The sequence below is a fragment of the Heptranchias perlo genome, chromosome 4, assembly GCF_035084215.1.
Source record: "Heptranchias perlo isolate sHepPer1 chromosome 4, sHepPer1.hap1, whole genome shotgun sequence".
In the NCBI taxonomy this organism is placed as follows: Eukaryota; Metazoa; Chordata; class Chondrichthyes; order Hexanchiformes; family Hexanchidae; genus Heptranchias; species Heptranchias perlo.
The window spans coordinates 58,054,340-58,081,955 of NC_090328.1; the positions used below are offsets into that span (position 1 = coordinate 58,054,340).

The following is a 27,616-nucleotide window of genomic DNA, read 5'->3' on the forward strand; positions in this document are numbered from 1 at the left end:
TTTGGCTGCACATCACCCCCTATTGTAGCTCCACTCTGTATCCCAGCCCCCGACCAAGTTAGTTTAAACCCCCCCCCAACAGCGCTAGCAAACCTCCCCGCAAGGATATTTGTCCTGCTCTGGTTCAGGTGCAACCCGTCCGACTTGTACACGTCCCACCTTCCCCAGAAGCAGGCCCAGTGATCCAGTGTATTCCAGATCATTACAACTCGCTGCGTAAAAAAATATTTCCTCATGTCGCCTCTGGCTCTTTATCTGATCACCTTAATTCTGTGTCCTCCGATTACCGACCCTTCTGCCACTAGAAACAGACTCTCCTTATTTACTCTATCAAAACCGTTCATGATCGTGAATACCTCTATCAACATCTCCCCTTAATCTTCTCTGTTCTAAGGAGAACAACCCCAAATTCTCCAGTCTTTCCACATAAGTAAGTCCTTCATCCCTGGTACCATTCTAGTAAATCTCTTCTGCACCCTCTCTAAGGCCTTGACATCCTTCCTAAAGTGTGATGCCCAGAATTGAACACAATACTCCAGCTGCAGCCTAACCAGTGTTTTATAAAGGTCTAGCATAACTTCCTTGCTTTTGAACTCTATGCCTCTATTAATAAAGCCCAGGATTCCATTTGCTTTTTTAACAGCCTCCTCAACTTGTCCTACCACCTTCAAAGATTTGTGTATGTGCACCCCCAGGTCTCTCTGTTCCTGAACCCCCTTTAAAATTTTACCATTTAGTTTATAATGCTACTCCTCATCCTTCCTACTGAAATGCATCACTTCACACTTCTCTGCATTAAATGTCATCTGCCATGTGTCTGCCCATTTCACCAGTCTGTCTATGTCCTCCTGAAATCTGTTCCTATTCTCCACATTGTTTACTACATTTCTGAGTTTTGTGTCATCTGCAAACTTTGAAATTATACCCTCTATACCCAAGTCCAGGTCATTAATATATTTAATATTTTAATGAAATTAAAAGTAGTTGTTACAAATCACAATTGACTCTTGATTTTTTCACCATCAGAAGGTAATATTTTGTAATTATAATACAGGAAGCATTTAGGTGCCATAGGTAAATGAGATAATAATGAAAAAATTAGGAGCCTGTAGACTTATAGTTCAAAACTTTATTGAAATAGGTATGAATAATAGAACATTGTCAATGCAAAAAACACTGATGTTACAAATATAACAACGACATATTTCTAGATCTCTTCTCTAAGACATCTTTTACCATTTTAAATCAAGAAGGAAAAAAAAGAGAACAATTAGTCAATAAATTATGGCATGAGAGCATCACATAAACACTTCAATGTGTTCAACAGTCATGTACCCTCAATGCCAGAAACCTGACACCAAAGTGTTTGATAACTTTTTTGTATTCAATATCATAGAAGTCACAAAACTCCTTCAAGAATGAACTTCCTGGATTGTGACCATTTGAACAAATGATACAAGATAACCGTTTGATCTTCCACATCACAGTGACTGATGGAATATAAGGTAGAATCTTCTTTTCTTGCAGCAATATAACACAGACATCCTAAAACGTGAACATTTTTTATTTTGCTCATGAACTTTAACCAAAATACTCCATCTACGCCCAATATTCACAGCAGCATTGTCTATAACTGACGGCTATGAAACTTGTAAAGTCAAGACCGGGGCCCCAGTTGTAACCCTGTCCATCCTGCTGGTATGGGCAGAGGATTAAAATGGTAGCTGGCGCTACCGACCTTACTGCAGCATTCGTGCTCCCCGCCATTTTAACTCCCAGGTTTTCGAGAGCATCAAGTTAAAATCGGGGCTCATATTTCTGCAGGGCATTCTGCACAGCAGCAAATTGCGTTTGCATTGGAGGACTCAGTCAGACATCTGTCCAGAACCTTGTGGTGCTCTTCTTTATATTGACATCAAAAAATTTTGACAGTCATTGGATTCATCTTCTGTAAATCTTGGTCGTTGTCGCCATTAATATGAATGCAGTATGACTGGCTTTTCATTCTTCATCAGATCTTTGATGAATGCAGGAAACAAGCGTTCATTAACCACACACTCTGGAGCACTGACACAGTTGGGCAATCTTGCTATCAAGAGACATTTTGTAACATAAAGGATCTAGATACTCATTGGATGCAATTATAAGATTCAATTAGATGTCCAGCATTATGACCTGAAAAGGAATATTGGAAAGAATGAATGCATATAAGTTACTGCACTTTCTTTGAAAAGCAAAACAGCAAAGTTTGAAAAACATTGTAACTATTGTTGTAGCTCACCACCCATACATCAGTACATAATGATTAAATAGCTACTATTTTTGCCATGTCTATTTATCTGACAGTTATGTGATTGAAGGCAAGGCCTTTGATGTTGAACTATTTATTCACCTCTGCACTGAACCACTTCAGGCTTACCTTTTGATGATTATCTGACACCTGATGATAACAGTTTAAGATTGAGAATTATGCTGGTTTCGAATGCTGCTTTATGTTGATTTATTTTACTGTGATTCTCAAGGGCAGTTCTCCCTCCTGTTGCAATTTTGATGTTGACACTGCAGGCAACAAGTCATATGATGCTGATCTTGGAGTTATGACCTTGTCACCCAGGGATAATCATTTACAAAATTAGAGCCAAAGGTTACAACGTGCTTGCCTTTTGACTTTGGAGACTCGACTGTGTGTACGTAAGTGTCACCAACACTTTCCTCCTCAACATTTGCCATCATGTTGACATTTTTGCTTAGTTTTACCTTCAAATGCAGATTAACAGAGGGTACCTCCCTAGTTATCTGGCGCATGGACACGCACAATGGAAACGAAAATCGGGAGAGTTGTTTAATGAGCGAACGAGCTGATATCGCACGTTTTACACTATCAAAATGTCAAAATTACCCCCTTCCCATATGTGGCTGGCTCACTGTAATCAAATAATGCTGATCCACCTGCACCTCCAGTTTAATAAAGAAAAGCAGATTTCTTATGAATTGAAGTGATTTGTGGTTTGTTTTTGTCCTGTTCCACACCATTGCTTCTAATCTGTGAGTTGCCTTAACCTTCTACAAAAGCCCTTAATGGCTCATGTCCCTATTGGCAGCTGGTGGAGGCTCAAACAAAAATGATCCCATCTCAAGTTCATTGGATAATGATTCATTCTCACAAAAAAAATTTTAAAACTGCAGATTTCAGATTTGGAGCAAACTGTCCAAATCATTGTTACAGTGAGAATTTTCAATTCCTGCCAGCATTTTGGAGACTTGGCAAAATTGATTCATAGTATCATAGTAGGTGCAGCACAGGAGGAGGCCATTTGGCCCATCGTGCCAGTGCCGGCTCTTTGAAAGAGCTATCCAATTAGTCCCATTCCCCTACTCTTTCCCCATAGCCTTGTAAATTTTTTCCCTTCAAGTATTTATCTAATGCCCTTTTGAAAGTTACTATTGAATCTGCTTCCACCACCCTTTCAGGCAGTGCAATCCAGATCATTACAACTCACTGCGTAAAAAAATGTTTCCTCATGTCGCCTCTGACTCTCTTGCCAATCACCTTAAATCTGTGTCCTCTGGTTACCGACCCTTCTGCCACTGGGAACAGTTTCTCCTTAATTATTCTATCAAAACCATTCATGATTTTGACCACCTCTATCAAATCTCCTCTTAACCTTCTCTGTTCTATGATGTGGAGATGCCGGTGATGGACTGGGGTGGACAAATGTAAGGAATCTTACAACACCAGGTTATAGTCCAACAAATTTATTTTAAAATCACAAGCTTTCGGAGATTATCTCCTTCGTCAGATGAATGAATGAAAAGGTTCTCAAATCACATATCTTATACTATTTTGGGACAGCATCACACCAATCAAAAGGTGTGGTTGTTATTCAAACAGGCCAGTCACGGAGAACAGCACGTCCCAGTACACTAGATATACATTGTGTCTATTACACAGGCAGGCAGAAAGAAACTCAAAATGGCAGAGAGAGAGAGAGAGAGAGAATTTTTAAAAACATATACATTTTTTCCCCCTTTTTGCGACAACGGATGAACGGACACCGCGCAACAATCGCCAAACAGGAGGGTTCCCTCCTAGTCGGGGAACACTTTAGCAGTCAAGGACATTCAGCCACCGATCTTCGGGTAAGCGTTCTCCAAGGCGGCCTTCGAGGCACACGACAACGCAAAATCGTCGAGCAGAAGTTGATAGCCAAGTTCCGCACCCATGAGGACGGCCTCAACCGGGATCTTGGGTTCATGTCACGCTACATGTAACCCCACCAGCAAAAAGGGGGAAAAAATGTATATGTTTTTTAAAATTCTCTCTCTCTCTCTGCCATTTTGAGTTTCTTTCTGCCTGCCTGTGTAATAGACACAATGTATATCTAGTGTACTGGGACGTGCTGTTCTCCGTGACTGGCCTGTTTGAATAACAACGACACCTTTTGATTGGTGTGATGCTGTCCCAACATAGTATAAGATATGCGATTTGAGAACCTTTTCATTCATTCATCTGACGAAGGAGATAATCTCCGAAAGCTTGTGATTTTAAAATAAATTTGTTGGACTATAACCTGGTGTTGTAAGATTCCTTACAATTCTCTGTTCTAAGAAGAACAAACCCAGCTTCTCCAATCTCTTCACATAACTGAACTCCCTCACCCCGGCACCATTCTGGTAAAACTCTTCTGCACCCTTTCTAAGGCCTTGACATCCTTCCTGAAGTGTGGAGCCCTGAATTGAACACAATATTCCAGCTGCAGCCTAACCAGTGTTTTATAAAGGTTTAGCATAACTTCTTTGCTTTTGTACTCTAAGCCTCTATTAATAAAGCCCAGGATCCCATATGCATTGTTAACAGCCTTCTCAACCTGTCCTGCACCTTCAAAGATTTGTATATGTGCAGCCCCAGGTCTCTCTGCTCCTGCATCCTCTTTAAAATTGTACAATTTATTTTATATTGCCTCTCCTCATTCTTCCTACTAAAATGAATCACTTCACACTTCTCTGCATTAAATGCCATCTACCATGTGTCTGCACATTTCACCAGTCTGTCTATGTCCTCCTGAAGTCTGTTACTATCCTCCACCTCATTTACTACATTTCTGAGTTTCGTGTCATCTGCAAACTTTGAAATTATACTGTGTATACCCAAGTCTAGGTCATTAATATTTATTAAAAAGAGCAGCGGTCCTAATACTGACCCCTGGGGAACACCACTGTATACTTCCCTCCAGTCTGAAAAACAACCGTTCACCAGTACTCTCTGCTTTCTGTCCCTTAGCCAATTTTGTATCCACGCTGCCCTCTCCCTTTAATCCCATGGGCTTTAATTTTACTAACAAGTCTATTATGTGGTACTTTATCAAATGCCTTTAGAAACTCCATATACTCATCATCAACCACATTACCCTCAGCAACCCTCTCCGTTACTTCATCAAAGAACTCAATCAAGTTAGTCAAATATGATTTTCCTTTAACAAATCTGTGCTGACTTTCATTTATTATTATATACTAATATAAACTAGACGGCACAACTCCTAAAGGGGTACAGGAACGGAGAGATCTGGGTGTATATGTGCACAAATCGTTGAAAGTGGCAGCATACAGGATCCTGGGCTTTATAAATAGAGGTATAGAGTGCAAAAGTATGGAAGTCATGATGAACCTTTATAAAACACTGGTTCGGCCATAACTGGAGTATTGTGTCCAGTTCTGGGCACTGCACTTCAGGAAAGATGTGAAGGCCTTAGAGAGGGTGCAGAAGAGATCTACTAGAATGATTCCAGGGATGAGGGACTTTAGTTATGTGGATAGACTGGAGAATCTGGGGTGTTCTCCTTGGAACAGAGACGGTTGTGAGGAGATTTGATAGAGGTATTCAAAATCATGACGGGTCTGGACAGAGTAGATAGAGAGAAACTGTTCCCATTGGCGGAAGGGTGAAGAACCAGAGGACATAGATTTAAAGTGATTGGCAAAAGACCCAAAGGTGACATGAGGAAAAACTTTTTCACACAGCGAGTGGTTAGGATCTGGAATACACTGCCCGAGGGGGTGGTGGAGGCAGATTCAATCATGGCCTTCAAAAGGGAACTGGATAAGTACTTGAAAGGAAAACTTTGCAGGGCTACGGGGAAAGGGTGGAGGAGTGGGACTAGCTGGATTGCTCTTGCATAGAGCCGGCACGGATTCGATGGGCCAAATGGCCTCCTCCCGTGCTTTAACCTTTCTATGATTCTATGATTCTATGATTAGCCCATTCCTGGGTTTATGTACAGGAATTCGGTCCTCAAACAGAAATTCCTACAGGCAATGTGTCTTTAAATATAGATTGAAACCCTTCTTTGCAGGGGTGGGGGGGAGGGCATGGTGTCAGTGGGGATGATGTGGATAAAGCTGAAGCTGATTATATAACTAAACCTGACACTCAAGTGCAGGAGGGGAGGCTTTCTTCTTCTTCAGGTGGATTCTAAATCAAGGTTTTATCTGTCTGACCTGTTACATGATAAAGTTCCTGTTGCACTAATCTCAATGAGTGGAGGATAATGCCTATGACATGTTCAATCTCCTGGTACCTGGCTAAAATATCTGGGCTATATTATACAACTCTCCCAATTTGTATTCCATTGATTTCAACGATTATAGCCCAGTTATTTTAGTCACATTCCATGGAACAACGAGACTGTGATTCCTTGGCCCATATGTGCATGTTCAAGTGTTGTTTATGGTTGTTTCTTTGTGGTTTCTTTCTAACTCACCTGGAAGAAGTGACAGTGTTGATTGGTCTAATATTGTTAGTGTGATTCTGCAACGTTTATATTCTGAACATTCTCATCAGATCAATTTCCAAAGGGAAAACAATTAAATTATAACAACATGTAATATGAAAAAAAAATCATGGAAGTTGCATCATATTGTCAGCTGTTCGTGCTTTGCGCTGTCAGTCAGCTTTTTTGGATGCTTGTCTGCTCAACGGGTGAGGTGTTCTCATTCTTCGTTAATTTTTTGGACCTGCCTCGGTCCTGGCTTTCCACAGAGTTTCCTGTGGCCTTGTTTAGTGCCTGAGTCTCCACCTGTGCCAAACAAGGCCACTGACCCGCAGGGGCGGGGCCAAGGGCGGAGACTTTCTATGCTGCGATTTCCTGTTTCTTAACGGGACCTATTTTATGTTTGGAGACCAGTGCGCTGAGTAAGTGGGCCCAACAGTAGGAGTCCAGACAGCCAGCAGATGTAGCTTAATGTGGATAAGTGTAAAATAATATATTTTTGGAGAAAAAATAAGGGATGGTAGTTTACACTCACTAGAAATACGCTGAAAGGTAATGATGAACAGAGAGACCAGGGGTTCAAATACATTATTGCCTGAAAGTGCAAGTGCAGGTAGATAAAGATGTTAAAAAAGGCCAACAGCATTTTGGGTTTTATAAATAGAGGGAATGGAGTAGAAGTATAACAAAGTAATGATAAATTTGTATGAAACATTTTTTAGACTTCAGATAGAGTACTGAGCAGTTTTGGGTGTCCTATTATAGAAAGGACATTTAAGCCATAGAGAGCAAACAATGTAGATTCCCCAGGATGATGCCAGGAATAGGAAACTATAGTTATGAAGAGAGACTTAAGAGACTGGGACTATTTCCACAACAGTAGGTAGGCTGAGGAGACTTAATAGAGGCTTTTAAAATTATGAAGAATTTTCATGGAATGAATAGGGAAAGACTATTTACTTTCGTTTGGGAGTCAGTCACAAGAGGTCATCAATTTAAAATGATTGCAAAGAGAGTGAGGAGAAAAGTTAGGAGAAATTTCTTTATACAGAGCGTTGTTGGAACGTGGAACGCTTTGCTATAGAAAGTGGTTGAGATAGAGGCTATTGCATCTTTAAGGAAGAATTAAATAAATATTTGAAGCAGAGGAAGATACTGAACTATGGGGAGAGAACAAGACTGTATGATTTGTCTTGGATGGCTCTAGTAAAGATGCGGCACAGACACAATGAGCTGAACGGCCGCCTTTTGTGCTGTAAATATCTATGGTTCTATTTGTTTTTGCATGTCCATCTTTGAGTGGGCACTTCTGGCATCCAGCAGAAGTGACATTAGAAGATTGCAAAGGTACAGAAATGGATGGAGACTAGCAAGACAGGTCTCCATTTAATTTCCCCTCCTGCCTGAACCACGCTGCAAAATTGGCGTTCTTTAAAAGGAAAATTCTCTGTGATGAGTCTAAAGGCTCAATTTTAAATTTAAATTGTGGGTGCGTTGGGGGCAGGGGGGGCGGGGGGCTGCGAAAATTGCAGAAATGCAGAGCGTGTTCGGAAGCCGGCTCCAACCCGCCGACTTCCGAGTTTTCCACAGACGCACCTGTGTGCACATGGGCGTCCCGAATCCGGAATTCCCGCCAGCAATTAAAGCCGGCAGGATGATAGTTAAAGAGCCAAATGTACCTCAGTGAGGTACTTAAGGCACTTTACTTGTGACATATTAGGTAGTTAGAGTGATTTTTAACTTACCTGGGTGGCTTTGCCACGGCTTCTGATTCACGCCTGGTGAAACCAGATGAAAAGGGCCAGATCAGGCAAAAAGAAACAAAATAAATTAAATAACAAACCATTGCACAAAGTTAAAACACAAAATCAACCTTTCCACCCTGCTCCGATGTCCGATGTCCGATGTCTCCCTCTCCAATCTCCCCCTCTTTCCCCCCCCAATGTCCCCCCAATCTCCCCCTCTTCCCACTAAATGTCCCCCCGATCTTCCACTCTCCCCCCACCCCCGATCAGCACGGATGACGTCTCGCTCTCTCTCTTTCTCTCCCTCTCACCTCGGTGTCACAGCTCCTGTCGGCAGCCAGCCTGTCAATCAGGCTAGCTGCCGGGTGCGAAACCCAGAAAGAACTTTAATCACCATCAATTACATTGCGATCGCGTTCGGAAAGGTAAGTTTTTTTTTATTCGGGTTTGCCATATGCACCTTCACCCCCTCTGCCAACCCACTGCCATTTCAAAATTGAGCCCTAAGTGTGTATTTACACTGCAGGCTGATTTTCTGAATGCATCCTCTGAGCACAGGGCCTCATCTGCCAAGAGTACATTTCAGGAAATTAAAGGTGCACATCCCATGATTTTCTGTCTGTTCATTTTAATTAACGGACATTTAGAAAATTGATCCTTACAATTGTAGTGCCAGTGCAAATCAGTTTCACTTTGCACTAATACCAAGTTATAAAGAAAGATTTTCCTAGGTTTGTGCCAGATGCACTGAATTGCTTAGGCACAATGAATATTAGGTTATAGTTGAATTGGAAGACATCCCTATAAAAGAACCCACCTGATTTCCCTTCCATTAATGATGCAAACTGCTCGGTACAGATGCTAAACTTGCAATGTAAATGCATCCTGAAATTAATTTGATCCAATGCCAACAATTTACCAAATTGGTGATTTTCAACCGTGAACGAAAAACAGTTTCAACTCAAGTAAACCACTGGTGAAAGACTCGAATCAATGTAAAATCTGCCAAAAAAATAGATTTTTGCCCCAAATCATGTCTTCCACTATATGCTGAAGATGTGACAGATTGGCGCTCATGCTGAATTTTAAATTTTGAAAAATGAATTGTTTATCAGGCTGTGAGACACAAACAAATGCAGAATTTTTTAGCCTTTGGTAATGTTGCCATGTAAATCTGGTGCATTTCCAGCTCCATGTGTTATTTTCACATAATTTTTTTCTCTCTGCAGAGGTGGCACAAAATAGGAGTCTTCAAAGTGTATTTGTTAGAGGTGTAGACAAAGAGTGGAACAGTGCAGGTTTCTAAAAATCCCAGGTTGTAGTTTCTAAATGTCAGCCGTTGGAAGCAACACAGGTGAGACCAACCCTGTCCTCAGTCAAAGCCCATGCATACACAGGGATTACCAGACCGCTGTCAGAAATGGGAGCCCAGACTGAATTTTCTCCTCCCTAGCCCAGAATTCCTGATACCAAATATAGCATCTATGCTAACTGAGCACAAACCAGGGATCAAACTTGAGATTTTTCTGGTCTGTGCGGCTCAACTCTATATTGAGCATTTACTAACTGAGGCATAACGGGGAAAAATTCAGCTGATGCGATCCCATGTGTACTGGTACTAATTTCATTAAATACACAAAGATGTGATAGGCTACATTTATTGCAGTCATACTTCAAGACATAAGCAAAACATTTTACAGTTAATTTAACAAGAATGTAATTCTAATGTACAATATTGCCACAATGTCAAAAAAGCATAGTCAAGGTCTGTGCCACATGCTGACTCTCCTCCCCTCCTTAGTAAAATTGTAAACAATTGTAAATTGCTGGACTATAACTTGGTGTTGTAAAATTGTAAACAATTTTACAACACCAAGTTATAGTCCAGCAATTTTATTTTAAATTCACAAGCTTTCGGAGGTTACCTCCTTCCTCAGGTGAACGATGTGGAAATGAAATCCTCGAAATGAAATCGCATTTATAATTCACAGAACAATGCTTGGTGATTACAGACAGTTTTTTCAACTGCCCGTTGCAAAGGCAATCAGTGTGCAGACAGATAGGTGTTACCTGCCAGGTCTCAGAATATACAAATCACCAAAAAAAAACAACAAACAAAAAAAAACAGATAGAGAGGTAGAAACATAGAAAAGACAGCAACTGACCCGTTATATTAAAAACAGATAACATTTGTTCGCTGGTGGGGTAACGTGTAGCGTGACATGAACCCAAGATCCCGGTTGAGGCCGTCCTCATGGGTGCGGAACTTGGCTATCAATTTCTGCTCGACGATTTTGCGTTGTCGTGTGTCTCGAAGGCCGCCTTGGAGTACGCTTACCCGAAGGTCGGTGGATGAATGTCCATGACTGCTGAAGTGTTCCCCGACTGGGAGGGAACCCTCCTGTTTGGTGATTGTTGCGCGGTGTCCGTTCATCCGTTGTCGCAGCGTCTGCATGGTCTCGCCAATGTACCATGCTCTGGGGCATCCTTTCCTGCAACGTATGAGGTAGACAACGTTGGCCGAGTCACAGGAGTATGAACCATGCACCTGGTGGGTGGTGTCCTCTCGTGTGATGGTTGTCATCGTGGGGGATACTGGTGTAGAGTGCCGAGACGTCCATCGTGGTGAGAAGTGTTCCCCACTTGGTGATTTGTATATTCTGAGACCTGGCAGGTAACACCTGTCTGTCTGCACACTGATTGCCTTGGCAACGGGCAGTTGAAAAAACTGTCTGTAATCACCAAGCATTGTTCTGTGAATTATAAATGCGATTTCATTTCGAGGATTTCATTTCCACATCGTTCACCTGAGGAAGGAGGTAACCTCCGAAAGCTTGTGAATTTAAAATAAAATTGCTGGACTATAACTTGGTGTTGTAAAATTGTTTACAATTGTCAACCCCAGTCCATCACCGGCATCTCCACATCCTTAGTAAAACACATCATTAGACTTTGTTGGTTCCCTGTGGACAAACCTATTTAGCCACCAGTCCACAATAATCTGCCACTTTTAGGGTTTTATTTTTTTTCCTCATCTGTAAACTGAAAGCACTGCCTCTGTCGAGCAGGGAAAAGAAAATGACATGCAAATTCCCTTCAGCCATTGCAGATTCCAAGGTAATCAGGAAGACATTGCTGCCACATTGCAAATAATAAATTGACAGCTCCTTTTACTGAACTAAAGTTTTTTTCTACTGGCTGAAAACAATTTTCATGCAAGCTAACTTGATGTTAATTTAAGCAGTGGTGGAGCTAGGATTGGCCGACTGGAGGGGGGAAGGGTAGAGGTCAAACTTGAGATTTGACTGACTTGGCAGGAAGGGGACCAAGCTAGAAACGGGGGAACGCCAACACGCTTAGGCCGAGCCGGGAACTGCACCTACTTGCAGGCTGAACCTGGAGGACAAAGACAGGTGACATAGGTTCCCGGGAGTGAAATGAAGGCGGTCCTCCAAAGCCAAGTTGGCTGACCTCAAAATGATTGGGGGGGGGGCTCTGACACTAGATTTAAGGGGGCGGGGGAAAATCAATGTAATATCTTGATTTTGTGCATATGTTCTATGTACTAGACCTGGCTTCGTCTGCATGTACTGATATAGTTGCACACAGCGATTTATTTCTCAATAAAGGAACTCACCCAACTTATTCTTTCAGTCAATAATACTTAAGCCTACAGTGGTAAATGATCAGCTGGCTTGGTCTTCCAAGTGCTATTTCAGGTGTTTAACTGGTATCCCCCTCCCCACGGCTCACAGCTGATCTGTAGGATCATTTTCATTAGCTGACCCATCACGTGGGAAAAATTCCCACAGTCTTGTTCCCAGGCTGAAAACTGTAATATCATGGGCAAACCAGTAGGAGTAATTTTTCTCAGAAACCATTCATAACCCAGAGTTTAACCCTGATTAGCATACAAATAACTGGCTAAAATCTCCAAGTTGACCTGACTGGGGGCTGAGTTATGACATGAGACCGGTGGAACCCCTGAGAAATTTTAGTCTCCTGGTATTTTATAGGTTCAGTTTTTCATGCCGACCGTAAGTAACTTACGAGGAGGTGGGACCAATTATTTTGGCCTTTGAATATTCTCTTAATAGCTGAACAACAGATAAAATATTCAGCTGTATTGATTAAATCAGACCTGTTACAGTTCAGTGTTTTCAACAGCTCAAAATTCTAGGTATATTTGTCATGACAACTGATGTCCGTAGAGCAAGGTCACACTATGAATGTTGTCAGCTTCAAATTACATCTCAAAACAGCAGCATCACTTGACCTTAGACACAGCCACAATAGTAACAATTTGCAAAGCAGTTTAAAAGTAATATGACATCAAACAATAAAATGAATTGCTGTGGTATGATTCTTATTAGTGTCTAATAGCGTCTAATAGCACAGTGTATTTATATAATATGAAACAAGGTGAGGGTTAGTGGACAGTATACTACAATGCAAAGTTGGGAAATTGTTATCGTAAAGAAACAACTTTAATTTATATAGCGCCTTTAACAACCTCAGGATGTCCCAAAGCGCTTTAAAACCAATGAAGTATTTTGAAGTTTAGTCACTGGTATAATATAGGGAAATGCAACAGCCAATTTGTGCACAGCAAGGTCCCACAAATCGCAGTGAGATTAATGACTAGATGATTTGCTTAGTGATGTTGGTTGAGAGATAAATACTGGCCAGGACACGGAGAAAACTCCCCTGCTCCTCTTCAAATAGTGCCATGGGATGTTTTACATTCGTCTGAAAAGACAGGCAGATACTCAGTGATTGACTTGCTGCTCGTGATCTGCTTGATGCTGAACTTCACCTTAAGTGGCAGGTGCAGCCACTTTTAAGAGCTGAAGCCACACCAGATTTCCTCCCTTTGAGCGAGCTCCCGTTGGCAAGTCCAATTCAGGCCATGAGCTCACAGTAATTATATAATTAGGCTGACGCTGAAAGATCTGACGGAGTCAGCCATTACTAATTCACGCGAGCGTAACGACTGTAGTGCACCAGTCCCACAACCCTTTATAATGTAAGGTCACAAGGTCACAAGATAGATATTAGATGAGGAACAAGATTCACCATTCTTCCAGAAGGAACCTAGTTACTCCTCCTCCCAGCTCAGCATTTAGTTTCTTAAATGATGCCAGGGATTTTGTCTCCATTACCCTATCCATCGATCACTTGTGTAAAGAAGAATTTCCTGATATCAGTGCTAAATTTGCTTTTCACCAATTTGAACCTGTAATTCCTTGTTCTATAGTCATGATTTAATTTGAAGTAGTGCTCAAGGTTTATCTTATCTATACTATTTACTATCTTGTATTCTTCTGTGAGGACACCCAGGGGTTGCCTCTTTTCAAGTTTGAAAAGCCCAAGTTTCTCCATTCTTTCCTTCTAACTCAGTCCACCAACACGAGTAGCTCCTCTCTACACCACCTCCATCACTGGACTGTCTCCCTTGTGTCCCAGTGATGAAAATTGGACTCAGTACTCAAGTGTGATCTGATTAGAGCACTGTACAATTTTAGCATGACTTTGATTATGCTATATAGTTCAGCATTCTATTTGCTTTGCTGATTGCTGCTCCACAATAACTGACCGTCAAGTCTACTAATACCCTTGGATCTCTTTCAAACATCATCCTTAGCTATTGCAACTTTGAAATTATCAATTTTTTTCCTCCTACGTGCAACAATTTACACTTATCCATATTAGATTTCATCTGCTGATGTTCCGTCCAAATACACATTTTACCTAATTCTTTTTAAGGTTTTCGGCTGTCTGTTCCGATTCAATTGCCCACCCCATTTTGGCATTGCCTGCACTGTATCTTTAGTCAGGAAGAGAATAACATTTTGCACAGATTTAGCTGTAGAATAATCCTGTAGCAAGTGGAAGGTTCATTTTGTTTAACAAATGGGATGGAAAGAACTTTTGCAGCAGAGTGCCTTAAGTTAATCAAATAACATATCCATCAACAAAGCTGTTCTATATCTGGTGCAGGCAACGGTTTGTGAATCTGGGTTCACACTGCAGCAAACTTACTGAGCAAACTTAGGACCACATTCTTGTGCTTGCATATTTTGCTGTAAATAAGCTAGTATATTCTGAGCATCTTTGACTTTAATATTGAACAGACTCTAATGTGAGAGTATAGGTTCAACATGTCACGTGAGATGGAGGCAGCTGCAGGGAGCTGTAACATTCCTCACAGTTAAATATAGAACAGTGATTTGGGGGAGTTGCTTACACCTAATTAAGATGTATCTGTGGCGGGTTTTGTTGGGATAGGCAGAGTTTTGTAACAATAACTGGTATAGAGATAATCAGTTATTACTTGTGTTCTAAGGCGCTGCATTTTCTGTACGTATAGTATTACTGTAATTACATGTCTTTAAATGACTCCATCGCTTTTAGTATATACCATACTTTATGTGTAACTATCTCAAACCAGGTTCAACAACTCTGCAAAGCCTCTCTTTCAATCTGTTAGCACATTATACCCTTGTGTAGCAGCAGAATGTGAAACATCCTTTCCTGCAGTTATGAAATGCAAGGCCACACAGAAAAACTGATGTAATAATGAGGGCAGTAACAAAAATAGAAATTCCAACAGCAAAACTTCAGCAGAAATGTAAACAACGCCAAACTATTCATTAAAAAAAAAGCAATGTGTATTCAAGGCTGTAAGATGCTCTCTCAGGGCTCATAATGTTGATAATTTGAGCTTTGCTTTCATAGTTTATGACATCATCTGAACCTTCCCCCACTAGAGTAGGTTGCAGCCTCCTAACACACTGTCAGCCATTGTTTATTCTCTCTTTTATTGAAATACCTGTTTTTGATCAAATGTAATCTGTCAAAGGCAATGGTTTCTCCTGATCTCTTACAAAAGCTTGATCTCGGATAGATAATTGAAAAATTCTAATGAAGGTGAACTCCTTCTGTCTGAAATTTTAGCAAAAAATTACCGACTAGTGACACCTAATGATAACGTGAAATAAACTTCCATTATTTTAAGCACTGGGAGCCATAGTTACCAAAAGGATGGATGTGTGTAAACAATGATGTGATGATACCGGATGAGTGCTATTGTGACTTTCACACAGATACTTCTTCAATCTCTCTGAAGGCAGACTGAGCAAACACATGGTGAGATGAGACCAGATATGAATCATTAAGCTGCTTTATTTCACATTAAGGTGCACATAAGAACAACCGTTACGACCAGACTCACATAATTCAACTTATCTTCATGTAATAATACAAAATCAAGAATATTCCACACTAGTCCACATCCATGGGTGGTCTTACTTGACTTAAACAAGAAGACTTCCAACTATCCTTCAATATTTCTAACCTCTTTGCCCCCAGTGACAGGCATTACAGCTTTTCCTTTAACAAACCTGACTGCCTTTCCAACCTTTCTGTTTCAAAAAGCCTCTCTACCTTGGTCCCTGTACATCTCTTTTTAATCTCCCTCTGTTCACAAACAGAGAGGGATCAAAGAACCTTTCGATACAATGGCGCCGATTTTAACTTTGGGCAGACTTCAGGTGGTTGGAAGGAGAAGGAGTTGCGCCTCCCGCCCCAAGTCCCTGCTGAGAGGCCCAAGCCATTTTAAGGGCTGGGCCACATTTTAATATTGTCACTGGGATGCAAGCATTATTGCAGCTCTCATAAGACACTCACTGATATTCAAGGTACTGAAGGAAATGGAAAAGATAAATCCAGAATATTACTTTAAGTTATATAACAACTGTAGGACAAGGGGACATAGATTCAGATAAAGCACCGTGGGACTTTTCTATATTAAAGGTCCTATATGAGTGTGAGCTGTTGTTGTTGTTGTTGTTGGGTCGCTGCCCTCAGCTGGACATGTATGCTCAAGCTGTCAGGAAATGCGTCAATGCCAGATTCATCAGCCGCACTCAGAAGACAGTCCAGAATATCACCCGAGCACAACGCAACGCCATCAACGCTCTCAAGACCAACCGCAACATCGTCATCAAACCAGCGGACAAAGGAGGAGCCATAGTCATACAGAACAGAACAGACTATTGCAAAGAAGCATACCGACAACTGGACAACCAGGAACACTACAGACGGTTACCTGCAGATCCGACCAAAGAACACACCCACCAGCTCAACAAACTGATCAAGACCTTTGATCCAGACCTTCAAAGCATCCTACGCACTCTCATCCCACGTGATCCCCGCGTGGGAGACTTCTACTGCCTCCCAAAGATACACAAAGCCAACACACCCGGACGTCCCATCGTATCAGGCAACGGAACCCTGTGTGAGAACCTCTCTGGATACATCGAGGGCATCCTGAAACCCATCGTACAGGGAACCCCCAGCTTCTGTCGCGACACTACAGACTTCCTACAAAAACTCAGTACCCACGGACCAGTTGAACCAGGAACACTTCTCACCACGATGGACGTCTCGGCACTATACACCAGTATCCCCCACGATGACGGCATCGCTGCGACAGCATCAATACTCAACACCAACAACAGCCAATCTCCGGAAGCCATCCTACAACTCATCCGCTTCATCCTGGATCACAATGTCTTCACCTTCGATAACCAGTTCTTTACCCAAACACACGGAACAGCCATGGGGACCAAATTCGCACCCCAATACGCCAACATTTTCATGCACAAGTTCGAGCAGGACTTCTTCACTGCACAAGACCTCCAACCAACACTATACACCAGATACATCGACGACATTTTCTTTCTATGGACCCACGGCAAGGAATCACTAAAGAGACTACACGATAACATCAACAAGTTCCATCCCACCATCAAGCTCACCATGGACTACTCCTCAGAATCAGTTTCTTTCTTGGACACACGAATCTCCATCAAAGACGGGCACCTCAGCACCTCACTCTACCGCAAGCCCACGGACAACCTCACGATGCTCCACTTTTCCAGCTTCCACCCTAACCACGTCAAAGAGGCCATCCCCTATGGACAGGCCCTGCGAATACACAGGGTCTGCTCAGACGAGGAGGAACGCGATGGACACCTACAGACGCTGAAAGACGCCCTAGTAAGAACGGGATATGACGCTCGACTCATCGATCGACAGTTCCGACGGGCCACAGCAAAAAATCGCATAGACCTCCTCAGGAGACCAACACGGGACGCAACCAACAGAGTACCCTTTGTCGTCCAGTACTTCCCCGGAGCGGAGAAACTACGCCATGTTCTCCGCAGCCTTCAACATGTCATCAATGAGGACAAACACCTCGCTATGGCCATCCCCACACCTCCACTACTCGCCTTTAAACAGCCACCCAACCTCAAACAGACCATCGTTCGCAGCAAATTACCTCGCTTTCAAGAGAACAGCGTCCACGACACCACACAACCCTGCCACGGTAACCTCTGCAAGACATGCCAGATCATCGACACAGATACCACCATCACACGAGAGGACACCACCCACCAGGTGCATGGTTCATACTCCTGTGACTCGGCCAACGTTGTCTACCTCATACGTTGCAGGAAAGGATGCCCCAGAGCATGGTACATTGGCGAGACCATGCAGACGCTGCGACAACGGATGAACGGACACCGCGCAACAATCGCCAAACAGGAGGGTTCCCTCCCAGTCGGGGAACACTTCAGCAGTCATGGACATTCATCCACCGACCTTCGGGTAAGCGTACTCCAAGGCGGCCTTCAAGACACACGACAACGCAAAATCGTCGAGCAGAAATTGATAGCCAAGTTCCGCACCCATGAGGACGGCCTCAACCGGGATCTTGGGTTCATGTCACGCTACACGTTACCCCACCAGTGAACAAATGTTATCTGTTTTTAATATAATGGGTCATTTGCTGGCTTTCTCTGCCTTCCGGATGTTTCTGCCTCTCTCTGTTTTTTTTCCTGTTTGTTTTTTTGTTGAATGTGTATTCGGGGGTTCTGCAGGTGACACCTCTCTGTCTGAACACGGTGATTGCCTTGGCAACGGGCAGTTGCAGGGGCAGTCTGTAAACACCATGTATTGTTCTATATGTATAAATGCGTAGACTTCAAGGAGATCCTGAACATTTACCTGAGGAAGGAGGAAGTCTCCGAAAGCTTGTGAATTTAAAATAAAATTGCTGGACTATAACTTGGTGTTGTAAAATTGTTTACAATTGTCAACCCCAGTCCATCACCGGCATCTCCACATAGTAAAAGATACATTTAGGAATGATGTCAGGATATTCTTCTTTACACAAAAATCCAGGAAGAGTTCGTGGAGACAAAAACCTTGGAATCTTTTAAGAAACAATTGAATGCTGAAATGAGAGAATTTTAGGATCTTTCTGGGTCAATAAACTAAAATGGCCCAAATGGCCTTCCCCATCCATAAGTATCTTGTGACTGATATCAGGAAGTTCTTCTTTACAATGAGGGGTGAATTTTCACTTTTATCGCTGGGAGTCCAGTCATATTGTCACCATGGAAACAGGCACCCAGAGTCGCTAGGTCCAAAGAAATGGTAGCAGGTCATTTAAAGAACCCAACATCTGGATTGGTAGTATTTCCCGAAACCTTGGGGACAATTTTCGCCTTCACTGTTGGGGCAGTAAACTGGTGAAGCAGGTCACCCATTCTTTCTCGAGCCCGTCAAATTTTTATTCCCGTTGATTTATTGATTTCAATGAGCCAAATCTTCCTCGAAAGATAATGGCGAGTTGATGACACACACTGTAATTAATGTGCACACTAGTGAGCAAGTTCAGGGGATGAAGGGATACGCTGTGAGTGGCCAATCTCCAGAACTCGCTGGTCGATTTATGCCACTCCGCCGTTTGCCTCGCACAAACGGCATCTCGCCCTTAGCCTCCCCACTATTTTTAATAACTTGCTGGATTTGCACATTAATTACCTATTAAACTCACCGCAGACAGTTAGGGCTGGAACTTTACAGCATAAGTATCCTATTAACGATATGATCATTGTTAATGCAATGCCAATCTAGCCCAGAAAGGGATCAATCTAAACTGTTGACTCTCATTCCTGCACGTAGTAAATACTTCTAAGAGATTTAAAAATTTAAAAATTTTACATTTTTTCTTACTTTTCCTTTATGACTTTTTTTTCTCTCTATTTTAATCCAGTCTTTCTTTCCCTCTCTTTATTTCTCTTTCTGTACCTGATTTGACTCTAATTCACCCTCCTTCTCCGTCCATCTAGTTCTTTCTCAACAGAAAATGCTGGAGAAGCTCAGCAAGTCAGGCAGCATCTGTGGAGGAAGAAACAGAGTTAACATTTCAGGTCGAAGACCTTTCATCAGAAGATGCTCCCTTACTCAATGTCTATACGTACTTCAAGAGGAAAGAGTTCCACTCTCTCTGTGTGCAGTTCCTTTGCAACCAATCATGCAACTGAAAGCTTGCTTCCCTGGCAGCTGCCACAATGCATTCATTTTAAGGCAACCCAGCATGTTGGCACTCTGTCACCCTGAAAGGGAAGTGGTGGGGTGGGTGATGGGAGATCCAGGCTATCGTCCACAGCCATGGCTGATGACAACAGTCCGACCTGAGTTAGGCATCAGAACAGTGAGGTTCATGCAGCCATCAGAGTCATAATAGAGCGTATCACTGGCATGTTGAAGGGATACTTCCGGCATCTGGGTTGACCTGGGGACGTCCTGCAATGTCCCACTGGAGGCCTCATCCAAGGCCTGGATCTGCGGCGGGTAAGTGCTTGAAGCCAGACCGGAGGGAGAGGAGACCACTACAGGGGAACCTCGGGGCTGTTACCCACTGCTTCCCAGAGCCTATCCCCACCTTCCCCGTGGTAGTCCCGGAAAGAACGGTAACACAGACAAACAGGAGGAGATTCCTGTGGAGCCTCAGGCCTCATCTCATGTGCACGCGATGGGCAGAGAGGGATAGATTAGTGGTGATCCCACCTGAATTCAGACAGGATCATGCAAGAGGATCCTGGCCAAGAGTGTCCTTATGGAGACTGCCTTTTTGCTATGAATACAAGTTAAAAGTGTTAGGAGAAAGCCCAAATTGTAACAATATAGTCTTCCAGGAAGGCCTGAAATGATTTCCTATGTAATTTAGCATAATTTTGTATCAAGATATTCCACTGAGTCTGCATATGTTTTACATTCACCTCCTGCAGCTGAATGTTGTTGTTTAATAGACTCCTCAAAGTAGAAACAAATTTTCTGGGCACAGCACTCAGCATAGTGTTGCTCCCTCACACAGAGCCCTTAGGGGAGGTCTACTGCCATAAGGTTGGAGTAATTCCAGTAACCACATAGTGTGTCATTGTATCATACCTATTTTGAATAATTTTACTTATTGAATCAAGCTTCTTGAGGGTTTATTTGCTCCTTTATATCCTGCCAAGTTCTATGGTCATGCAACTAATCTGTGCCAAACTGTTTTCCTTGTTGCACCACTCATTATTTGCTGAGACTCTTTACAAACTGACAGAGGAGTTAGTCTAAAATGTGCTGTTTAGTATTCATGCTGAGGTGTTTTTATGATGGGGTTTGACCTCGTGCCTTCAGACCAGTGGTCCACTGGGAAACAATCCCCACCGGAAAGATGGTGGCCAGGAATTCACCCCACCCCCCACGAAATCACGGGCACTCACTCTATCCTAATTTGAACACTCAGCTTAATTACAATAATTAGGGCAAGCTCCAGGCATTGTGAGGCCTGCTGGTTAGGAGCTTGCCCAGTAGGGGATGGGCAACACCACATGCTGCTGTATCTTTTAAAGGTCTCCAACAGCTTAAAGGGCCGGGCATCCACCACATCATTTCGGCTGCAGGAAAGTTTGTGACTGATATCCAAATGTCGGAGAGGTCAGCTGTAGGACACAGAGCCCCTTGCTTTGCAAATACTGACACTGAAGTTAGACCGAGGAGGGAGGCCCTCTATGGCACCAACAAAACAAGAGCAGCAGCATGTCAGTAGAAGAAGGTGGCCAAGGTAATCAGTGCCAATTCAACCACCTATTCACATCTACTCAGTGCGGAAAACGTTGTTGAAATAACCAGGTCAAGCAATGTGAGAGGATTCAGTCACACCTTCCAACAGTGCACTCTTCGCAGCATGTCTGCCACTTACCGGCATCTGAAACTTTATCCAATTATAGGAAACCTCCAAAAACACGTACAAATGCACCAGCAGCCGGAAGAAATAATCCAGCAAATAACCTTTAACTCCTGCATGATCCCTTTAAACACCATTGATGGGAGGTCCTTCATGCCCTTTAAATCATTTTCAGTTGTGCGAGGTTAAGAAAGCGCGTTGGATGGAGTGTGGAGTTCCAAAATAGCAGCGGTCCCTTTAAATCAGCATTATACACTGACTCGCATCATAATCCCCCTACTCTGCGTGCTGCCGGTGGTCGTTAGATGCATGTGTAAACCCCTTTATCAACTTGGCATCCTGAGCACCCATCAGAAGTGTGTGCACACACCTTGGACCCCATTTTCGAGGCTTAGTTGGCCACATAGCATCTAAAAAAACAGGTGTTAAACGGCTCAATTTCACCTCCATTGTGCCTAAATCCATTTGTCATCCTAGCTTGGCCCTTTAAATATTCTCTGTTGTTCCATCTCCCTTAGCGATGCTGGATGCTTAATGTTGCCAAGGCAATAGCAACAGAAAATGAGGTGTATGTCATCACTCCATCATTATTGCCTGATTAGAATATGCCCACCTATATTTGAGCAGGCAATCTCAGTGTCCAGCAGAACGACAGCAGAAGATATGTTGGTGGCAAAAACGGGCGGCAATGCAATGTAATGGCCTGACCCATTACCGCTACCAAAGTGGTGGCAATGCTGCAGAAAATCCTTCCTAATGTATTTATCTACCTCCCCCCAGTCTGCAAACTTGCATTAATACCACAAAGGGACTGGCGCAGACATCAATGAACCTTATAACACATTTAATTTCTGAAAACAGGCAACAACATCAAAAAAGAAAACAATCTAGAATGGACAGGTCATTGAAATATGTCTGAACCCGAATAGTTTTGTGTGTTGGCTGCTCTTCTGAAACAAAGACAAAGGGTATGATTGTATCGTGGAAAAATGGGTGGGTTGGGGGCAGGGAGCCATTAAAATTCCAAAAATCTAAAACCCACCCCCAACCTGCCCATTTCCAGTTTCCACGGGGGCAGGACGAGGAGCGGGCAACCAACCCACTCTCAGGGGGCAGGTCGGGCATTAAAAGTTTTTAAGGAAGCTGCGGGCCTCCATTTTCAAAGCTTTTTTGATTTTAGCTGCTGGGGGCCGGGATTTCATAGAGTCATAGAGTCATAGAGTTATACAGCACGGATAGAGACCCTTCGGCCCATCGTGTCCACGCCGGCCATCAGCCCTGTCTACTCTAATCCCATATTCCAGCATTTGGTCCGTAGCCTTGTATGCTATGGCATTTCAAGTGCTCATCCAAATGCTTCTTGAATGTTGTGAGGGTTCCTGCCTCCACAACCCTTTCAGACAGTGAGTTCCAGACTCCAACCACCCTCTGGGTGAAAAAGTTCTTTCTCAAATCCCCTCTAAACCTCCCGCCTTTTACCTTGAATCTATGTCCCCTTGTTATAGAACCCTCAACGAAGGGAAAAAGCTCCTTAGTATCCATCCTATCTGTGCCCCTCATAATTTTGTACACCTCAATCATGTCCCCCCTCAGCCTCCTCTGCTCCAAGGAAAACAAACCCAATCTTCCCAGTCTCTCTTCATAGCTGAAGCGCTCCAGCCCTGGTAACATCCTGGTGAATCTCCTCTGCACCCTCTCCAAAGCGACCACATCCTTCCTGTAGTGTGGCGACCAGAACTGCACACAGTACTCCAGCTGTGGCCTAACCAGTGTTTTATACAGCTCCATCATAACCTCCTTGCTCTTATATTCTATGCCTCGGCTAATAAAGGCAAGTATCCCATATGCCTTCTTTACCACCTTATCTACCTGTTCCGCCACCTTCAGGGATCTGTGAACTTGCACACCAAGATCCCTCTGACCCTCTGTCTTGCCTAGGGTCCTCCCATTCATTGTGTATTCCCTTGCCTTGTTAGTCCCTCCAAAGTGCATCACCTCGCACTTTTCCGAGTTAAATTCCATTTGCCACTGTTCCGCCCATCTGACCAACCCATCTATATCGTCCTGCAGACTGAGGCTATCCTCCTCGCTATTTACCACCCTACCAATCTTTGTATCATCAGCGAACTTACTGATCATACCTTTTACATTCATATCCAAGTCATTAATGTAGACCACAAACAGCAAGGGACCCAGCACCGATCCCTGTGGTACCCCACTGGCCACAGGCTTCCAGTCACAAAAACAACCTTCGACCATCACCCTCTGCCTTCTGCCACTAAGCCAGTTTTGTATCCAAAGTGCCAAGGCACCCTGGATTCCATGGGCTCGTACCTTCTTGACCAGTCTCCTGTGGGGGACTTTATCGAAGGCCTTACTGAAATCCATGTATACCACATCCACTGCGTTACCCTCATCCACACGCCTAGTCACCCCCTCAAAAAATTCAATCAAATTAGTCAGACATGATCTTCCCTTGACAAAGCCATGTTGACTATCCCTGATTAATCCTTGCTTCTCCAAGTGGAGACTAATTTTGTCCTTCAGAATTTTTTCCAATAATTTTCCTACCACTGATGTTAGGCTCACTGGCCTGTAGTTCCCTGGTTTTTCCCTACTCTCCTTCTTGAATAATGGTATTACATTAGCGGTTCTCCAGTCCTCTGGCACATCCCCTGTGGCCAGAGAGGTTCTGAATATATGTGTCAGAGCCCCCGCAATCTCCTCCTTTGCCTCATACAGTAGCCTGGGATACATTTCGTCCAGGCCTGGGGATTTATCCATTTTTAGGCCTGCTAAAACCGCCAATACCTCCTCCCGCTCGATGTTAATATGTTCGAGTATATCACAGTCCCCCTGCCGTATTTCTATGTCTACATCGTCCTTCTCCATAGTGAAAACAGATGCAAAAAATTCATTTAGAACCCCTCCTACATCTGCCGGCTCCACACACAGATTGCCATTTTTGTCCCTAATGGGCCCTATTTTTTCCCAATCATCCTCTTACCCTTAATATACTTATAAAACATCTTAGGATTTTCCTTTATTTTGCTCGCCAGTGTTATTTCATGGCCCCTCCTTGATCTCCTAATTTCTTTTTTAAGTATCCCCCTGCACTTTTTGTACTCCTCTAGGGCTTCCTCCGTCTTTAGCCTTTTGTATCTGCCAAAAGCCCTCCTTTTTTTCCTAATCCATTCTCGTATATCCCCTGACATCCAAGGTTCCCTGGAGTTCTTGGAACCACCCTTGACCTTTACGGGAACATGTTGCCATTGTATGGTCTCAATCTCCCTTCTGAAAGACTCCCATTGCTCCGATGCGGATTTTCCTACAAGCAGCTGATCCCAGTCCATTTTGGCCAGATCCTGCCTTATCCTATTAAAATCGGCCTTCCCCCAATTTAGAACCTTTATTTCCGGCCCCTCCCTGTCCTTTTCCATGACCACCTTAAATCTCACCGAATTATGGTCACTGTCACCAAAGTGCTCACCTACTAGCACTTCTTCCACTTGGCCGGCCACATTCCCTAGAATTAGGTCCAGTACCGCCCCCTCTCTTGTAGGACTTTCTACATGCTGGCTCAAAAAGCTCTCCTGGATGCACGTGAGAGGAGGCAAGAAGGCCCGAAACTGCAGGTAAGTGCCTTTATAGCAAGTTTGTGAGCCTGGAGGAGCAGGAGTGCTTCCCCCAGGCCCATCAAGCCTACCTGCAGCAACCCCCCCAACGACTGCAACTCCCCCCAACGATCGCGACCCCCCAATGATCGCGACTCCCCCCAACGATCGCCAACCCCCCCCAACATTCGTGACCCCCCAACAGTCGCACCCACCCGATGACTGACCCCCGATCCCCCCCCGATGGCCCCCAATGAATGAGCTCCCCCCCTCCAGTGACCGACAGCCCCCCAAACCCTGATCCCCCCGAATGAACCCCCAGTTACTGATCCCCCCATGACTGTCCCCTGATCCCCCCCGATCCCTCCTGATGACTGACATCCCCTCGATGACTGACAGCCCCCCCACCCCCGATGACCGTCAGCCCCTCGATGACTGACTCCTCGATGACTGACCCCCTCCCGATGACTGCCAACCCCCACCGATGACCCCCCAGTGACCCCCTACCCCCCAATGACCCCCCAGTGATCCCCTACTCCTCAATGACCCCCCAGTGACCCCCCCCCCCAATCTAACACTTACCTGAACATGACCTATTCCTAGCTCTTCTCCCGCCCGACTGAGAGCTAGCCTGTCAATCCGCCTTTCGGGCGGGAAACTGGCAAAAAAGAAAAAAATCGACATCCTTACATCAAATTTGTACTTCCAGGTTTCCTGACAGGAATCCCAAGCACCCCTGCCCCCGAGCTAAAATTATGACCAGAGAAACTCTTTTAAAGATACAGCTAATCTGCAGCAAAACTTAATGCCTATTACTCTGATTATTTAAAGTCATATGAAAAAGATATAATACTGAATTGTTCCTTATTTAATGCACAACTAAGGTTTGCTTCTATCATGCAAGCATTCGATAAGGTGCCACATAAAAGGTTGTTATGCAAGACAAGGGCTCATGGGGTTGGGGGATAATATATTAGCATGGATTGAGGATTGGTTAACGGACAGAAAACAGAGAGCAGGGATAAACGGGTCATTTTCAGGTTGGCAGGCTGTAACTAGTGGGGTGCTGCAAGGATCGGTGCTTGGGCCTCAGCTATTTACAATCTATATTAATGACTTAGATGAAGGGACCTAGTGTAATGTATGCAAGTTTGCTGATGATACAAAGCTAGGTGGGAAAGAAAGCTGTGAGGAGGACGCAAAGAGTCTGCAAAGGGATATAGGCAGGTTAAGTGAGTGGGCAAGAAGGTGGCAGATGGAGTATAATGTGGGGAAATGTGAGGTTATTCACTTTGGTAGGAAGAATAGAAAAACAGGATTTTTTTTAAATGGTGAGAGATTATTAAATGTTGGTGTTCAGAGAGATTTGGGTGTCCTCATACAAGAAACACAAAAAGTTAGTATGGAGGTACAGCAAGCAATTAGGAAGGCAATTGGCATGTTGGCCTTTATTGCAAGAGGGTTGGAGTACAAGAGTAAGGAAGTTTTACTACAATTGTGCAGGGCTTTGGTGAGACCTCACCTAGAGTACTGTGTACAGTTTTGGACTCCTTATCAAAGGAAGGATATACTTGCCTTAGAAGTGCAACGAAGGTTCACTAGATTGATTCCTGGAATGAGAGGGTTGTCCTATGAGGAGAGATTGAGTAGAATGGGCCTATACTCTCTGGAGTTTAGAAGAATGAGAGGTGATCTCATTGAAAGATATAAGATTCTGAGGGGGCTTGACAGGATAGATCCTGAGAGTTTGTTTCCCCTGGCTGGAGAGTCTAGAACTAGGGGTCATAGTCTCAGGATAAGGGATCGGCCATTTAAGACTGAGATGAGGAGGAATTTCTTCACTCAGAGGGTTATGAATCTTTGGAATTCTCTACCCCAGAGGGCTGTGGATGCTGACTCATTGAGTATATTTAAGGCTGAGGTAGTTAGATTTTTGGGCTTGAGGGGAATCAAAGGATTTGAGGATCAGGCGGGAAAAAGGAGTTGAGGTTGAACATCAGGCTCGATCTTATTAAATGGTGGAGCAGGCTCGAGGGGCCATATGGCCTACTCCTGCTCCTATTTCTTATGTTTCTTATGTAAGCATCATTGGTAATTAGACTTAGAAGCTTTCTATAATTCTGGTATTAAAACTGTTTCTCCCAACATCAAACATACTGAGGCTGAAATCCCACAGGGTTCCACTAACCTCCGGCTGTAACTGGTGGGTGATCGATGAAACTCCAGGGAACCAGTGGAAACGGCCATTCCCGCTCTCTCACTGGGGATTCCACCAATCTTCCACTGGAGCTATGGCAGGACAACGGTGGAATCTCCATGGAAACTCAGACCCATTTTGCTATAGGGCAACAGTTTTTTTTAATGTTGTCTAATTTTCTTCCTTTTATCTCTTCTGCTGCA

General features: G+C 43.6%; 1 long non-coding RNA gene across 1 annotated transcript; it reads right to left on the reverse strand.

Annotated features, from left to right (window-relative positions):
• Positions 1-1,156: 1,156 nt before the first annotated feature.
• Positions 1,157-27,544, reverse strand: LOC137320499 (uncharacterized). The gene is made up of 3 exons (XR_010962559.1): positions 27,405-27,544; positions 19,676-19,765; positions 1,157-2,175 (listed from the first exon to the last, which is right to left on the reverse strand). It is a non-coding gene; the product is annotated as an uncharacterized lncRNA (long non-coding RNA).
• Positions 27,545-27,616: the final 72 nt, after the last annotated feature.